This window comes from Halichoeres trimaculatus, unplaced genomic scaffold (genome assembly GCF_033239565.1).
Source record: "Halichoeres trimaculatus isolate MK-OKI-2021-1 unplaced genomic scaffold, fHalTri1.1 fHalTri1_scaffold_20, whole genome shotgun sequence".
Lineage (NCBI taxonomy): Eukaryota > Metazoa > Chordata > Actinopteri > Labriformes > Labridae > Halichoeres > Halichoeres trimaculatus.
The window spans coordinates 11,172,378-11,178,377 of NW_027437198.1; positions in this window are offsets into that span (position 1 = coordinate 11,172,378).

The window sequence follows — 6,000 nt, forward strand, 5'->3', positions numbered from 1 at the left end:
TCAATAAAATCACAATCAAACTTAGGTGCAAAAGTTTCAATATGGGCCCAAAAGGAGATTCACTCCTCTTTGGAGCCAGTCTCAAGTGGCCACTCATGAAATTGCAGCTTTTATGTTTTAAGTCTTCTGCAGGTTTTTCCTCAGAATTCATCCAAACTTTAGCCAAAATATTTCTATGTAAGAAACTCTGATGATACATATGGAAGTGGACATTTCAATCCGCCTCTGTGGTGAGATATGGGAGGATAAAACCATCTAAAGGTCTGGTCATCATACCGTTTATTTCCCTCGAGAGTGTGAGGCAGAGTGATCCTCCTGATGCATTCACTGTAATCGTGAAAAAGAGACGCTTGTAAGCCACTCCTTCAGTTGGATTTGGCATCTGCTGCATATTGAGCTGAGGACAGTTATTAAAGAGGAAGTCTTCCGTCAGATCAGAAACGATAAAATCCAAGACTCGTGCCCCGCAGACCACACAGACAATATTTATCCTGCAAACTGGAACATAATTAAATGCTCAGAGTTCCGTTTGGATAATAAATATTTGCACACATTTACATTAATGTTTGCCATCAGGAAACTTGATTTCTGGGATGTAATAACAACAAGCATTATTAAACCAGATGAAGCAAGAGAAACGTTATGAGATTGTGTAATTGATTAATTTTTGTATGATGAAGGGCCGGGTTACATTTGCTCTGCATGGGGGTGCAGATGGGTAGCGGTCTGGATAAGTCTGCTGTCAAGAACACGTGCTCAGAGTGCACAGACATTCCTAGCACACACAGGTATTTATGGGTCAGCTTTGTGGGTACCTATTGCAACCTATGTCACGCTGCGTTCCATTTGGACTCAGAAGTAGGAATTTCCGAGTTCCAAGTGGGAACCCAGCTGAAACGCCCCTTTGAGGTCGGACTTTGAGACTTGTAAGTGGGAGAATCCACACCACCCCTGAGTTCCCAGTAGGTAATTCCGAGTTCAGGAGTAAACAGTAATTAAACTTCTGTTATATTCTTTTTATTTTAGAATTTCTAACTAGTGTTTGTCGCAATAGATCAGCTGTATAGTTGTTTTTCCTACTTGGCAACGAGTACAACTGGAACACTGAACTTGGGTACAGCATCACTCCCACTCCCGACTTCCCAGTTCCGAGTACAAATTGAACGCAGCATTACTCCTCCAAACAGCGGGTGTCTGTCTGCAGACAGGGGAGTCTCCTTCATGTCGGGTTGCATCTCCAGGATACCGTCTTGGCTGCCTTTACCAAAGTCATCCCCAAACAGGCTCCCCATCACACCCAGGGCAGCAGCTGCCTTTTCTCCCACTGTAGCTCTCGTGTAGCTTTTTTGAGTGATAGGTTAACACGGTAGTGAATTCTTAGAGTGGGTGGGTAGATTCATCTGTTGAGACTGCAGCTGGCGTTTCAAGCAGGTTATTATGCTGTTCCATTTGTGCTCAGTACTGGGAAGTCGGGAGTGGGAGTGACGCCGTACCCAAGTTCAGTGTTCCAGTTGCCAAGTAGGAAAAACTTGCCTTAACAGGAGCTTAATTACCGTTTACCCCTGAACTCAGAATTTCTTACTGGGAACCCAGGGGAAGTGTGGGTTCTCCAACTTACTAGTCAGAACTTCCGGCCTCAGGGGGTGTTCCAGCGGGGCGTTCCCACTTGGAACTCAGAAATTCCTTCTTACGAGTACAAGTGGAACGCAGTGTGACATAGGTTGAAACAGGTACTCGCAAAGCTGGCCCATAAATATCTGTGTGTTCCAGGAATGTCTGTGCACTCTGAGCGTGTGTTCTTGTCAGCAGACTAATCCAGACCGCCATCTGCGGGGGGGCATTCCAATTAGGAACTCACTCAATTCCACCTTCTGAGTACAAATGAAACTCACCATTAGAGTTCAAACTTAAACTTTTTACCTCATGTTTCAAAACTCGAATTAAAGTGACAGCCCTATCATTTGGACCATTAATTTATTCATTTTCTAAACCGCTTATCCTGTGCAGGGTCAGGGGTGGCTGGGGTCTATCCTAGCTGTCATTGGACGAGAGGCGGGGTATATCTTGTACTGGTTCCCAGCCAATTGCAGGGCTGACACATGGAGACAGACAACCATTCACACACACACTCACACCTACTGACAATTTGGAGTGCTCAATTAAACTGGTGAGCATGTTTTGGGACTGTGGGAGGAAGCCGGAGGACCCAGAGAGAACCCACGCATGCAGAGGGAGAACATGCAAACTGCCCACCGCCCAAGCTGGGAATCGAACCGGTGACCTTCTTTCATTTGGACCAGTATTTCAGTAATTTGTATCCTATAAAATTTTTACAGTTCAGAGCTGTCTTTATTCATTGGCACTGTGGAAAGTTGCCCAGGGCAGGCCCATAGACTGATGAAAAAATATTAGATTTATCTTTTGCATTTTTTTGGTTGCTGATAGAAGTCAGCATTTAAGTGGCCCCAACGTACTGATTTGCCCTGTGATGTTATTAAGACAGATCTGGTACAGATAACATGAATGATCAAAGGATAGAAGAAGAAATAGTATAAATATTAGAAAAAAAGAAGAATAACGGCAATGAAAACATAAATCATTAACAAAAAATATGCCGATTTTGAAGAACTTCAACTAATTTTCCGACTAATGGGCTTTCTAATAGTAAGTCTGCTCACCTTCTGAACACTAAACTACACCACAGTTTACAAAGTTTGCTTGTTGTCAGGTTTCAAACAAAAGCCCTACATAACTTTGAACCCATTACCTCATCGAAGATCTGCTCTCGGTTCATTTGCTTTCAAAACAAATGGACGCCTTGGCTAGAGTCATGGCTTTGCAACAGTAGGTGCAAGTGCTCATGGGAAAGAGAGTCTTCATCCAAGACTGCAACCAACCCCAAACGTATAGTCCTCATATTGCCTTTGATTTGACTCTCAGCTTTTATAACTTTGAGAGAAAAAAAACGGGCTCCCACACAGTTTTTTGTGTTTTACTTTGAAGAAACCATCCCCCAGCCGTTTCTCTCACTGTGAGATTTGTTGAGAGCTGCTGTTGTTTACCCAGAGATCATCTGCAATCCTCCCTACTCTCAAACTGTTTAAATTGTTGTGTTTCTGGGCTTCAGTTTGTTTTTTCTTTGTTGTTGTTTTCCAATAATGAAGCAGACGTCAAGGCCAACACACTCAGCCCCTCCAAATCTTGTTTTTTCTCCTTTCCTCTCACTTATGCAAACAAACCGAGGCAGGCAGAGTAATCCCCCTTCCATCTCCCTGTCATGGCTTCTAATCCAAGCCCCAGATGCCCTGGGCTCCTTAGCCAACTCTGTGTGTCCATGCATGCGTGTGTGTTGGTGTGTGTGTGTGTGGCAGCAGCTCAGCACACACAGACAGAGGGATTTTGTTTGGAAACAAAGCTGAAAACAGCTGGATTCTCTGAGTGTCTTGTTAATTTGTTTGGAGACTCTGCAGACTTTTTGGATTGGAGTCACACACAGCAGAAGGAGCTGCAGCGGCTAATTGCTACTTTCATGTTGGAGCAGTAAACGAGTTGGCGCCTGGTCAGGTGAGAGGGCTGAGTCATGGAGACACTGCACAATGCACAAATCAAAAGAAGTTAAAGTAGTAAATGTGATGCTGCTGTGAGTGCAATCCAGCTGCAGAGGGTCACAGTGAACATCAGAATGACGTTCCTTTCATGAACATTTTCATATCTGTGGTAAACAAAGCCACAAACTGTATCCTGATAAAAATCTGTGCATTCTGAGAGGTTAACTGGGCTCTCTCTGAGCTCGATCACAGCTGGGCTCCAGCAGGCAGGTAAAGGTGTCTGAGGTTATTATAGGGCAGTCACAGTCCAGTGCTTTCTATCAGGGCCATAGTTAAGGCATTATTAGACAATGTGTGTGTGTGCAGCTGTGCAGGCTTGTGTGTGAGGAGGGGACAGAGATGAGAGAATCAAATTGACAAGGGAAATTTTCCGCTTCAGGTGTCACCTACTTGTTTATCAAAGTGTCTGTAATCAAACCGCCTCCAGCAGAAAATGGAGCTGCCATCGTTCCCGACTCCTAATCACACCAACCGCGCTGTCTGTCGCCACATTTTGGCTTCTTAAGCATCCTGACATCCTGCACGCTCGTGTCCTCCAGATTTCCTGTGACACAAATGTCGTCCTGATGAAAGACAGCCCGTGCCCTGATGTCAGCGAAGCTCCTGTAAATGTCAGCCGAGCAGTCAAGGACAGAAACACACAAATGTGATGGTTGTGCTTTTTTTTTTTTGGCTAACATTTTCTGGTGTCTGTTTCCTGCGTGTGCTTTGCCTCACCTCTGTCGTCTGACATTTCTCCTGAGTGTCCTCTGAAGGGCGTCGTGTCAGGCTGTGTTTTCAGGATTAAAAAGACAACCTGTCACTTCAGGAGGAGGTTTGGAAGAATCAGGAGGATTATTATTTTTCAAACACTTTTAAAGCTGCAAAGGGAATCATTTAAAACCACCTCCAGAATTATTCTGTCAAATTAAAGATAAGTTTTCAAGATTTTGGAAACGACATGAAGCATCAAAACCTGTTGACAGAAATTCTTTTAGGAAAGGCAGGGCTGGAGCATTTGCACTCCCAATTTCCAATTTCTCAGTAAGTCTGGTATAAGTGGTATGACGCTGAAAAATAAACAATTTTTTCATGATTAAAAAGTCTTATGTCTGATGAAATAACGACATTGTAATGCAGATTTGTAAAATGTAAAGTAACCCTTTCCTCAAGACATGAAGAGAAGAGCTTTTAAAATTTTTGTTAGAGAAATAAAGTAAATCTAAAACTGAAAGATTGTTAGCTGCACTTTCATGCCCTTATTTGCTTTACTTGCAAGGACCACACTGTAAGATAAGATAATAGACACCTTCATTTGTTCCCAGCAGGGGAATTAACAGAGTTACAGCAGCAAATGAAAAAGTGTACCGTGAAAAACCTTTACTACAAGAATTTATCACATAAAATCATGTTGTAAGAGTAACTTAGATAGTGAAATCCCTCTGGTGTAGCATTTGTGTGCTCTGTTGCTGGGTTAGCACTGTTAGCTTGTCCGTCTTAATGGAAATAGATCTTAGATTCCCCATACCAATCGATGGATGGAAAGACAGGTAGATATTGTCTCATCTGATCTCCAACCGCAGCACCAGCGGGTAACATTGGGCCCAGCACCAGTTAGCTTTGAGATGCTAGAGGCTCCTAACAGCTGATCTTGTTTGTAAACAATGTGACCATGATTACAGGAAGGATCCCTGTACAAACACAGGAACAAAAACAAACAAACAAACAAACAAAAAACCTCTGCAAATGTGACCAGTTTGGTTTCCATGGGCAACAGAGACATAAAAGTGATCACGGACTCCAAATACAAAGATGACAAAAAGATAAGAAAAAGTAGAAGACAAGGAGAAGGGAGAAGGAGCTACTGCAACAAGTGGCCACTTGAGTAGTGCTTAGCAACTGTTATAATCAAAGTGTTTTTGAAATTGATGTTGAAATTCCCGCTGCTGTGGATTTGTGGAGGCTTATTAAGAAATCTGTCGTAGCTCCTGGGCAGGCTGGACTTCTTTTTAGAGGTCTCTGTACAGAAAGAAAGAAAGACACCAAGAGAAAAAGTGTGGGGTAGGGGTGCAGAATGTCATAGCGAAATGAGAAGAGAGGTTAGGAAAGTGATGGGTTTGAATTTATAGTTGTGCTGGAAGAGGCACAGTTAAGGTGTGGACCTGGTTTGATGCTACAAAGCACTTAAAGAGTCATAAATTGTCATTCTGCCTGCTTTTGCTCCCCTCACAACTACTTTTCCTGCTGATACATAAATTGTTTGACACTACTCAGACTGTAAACCTACTAAAAACCCAAAACAGAACCCTTCTGTGTCTGTGTTGTTAGAGTATAAGCTGTAAAAAGAGATCAGGGAAGTCAGAGAAGAGCAGACAGCCTCTCAGACTTTATTATTCCAGCTATATAAATCACA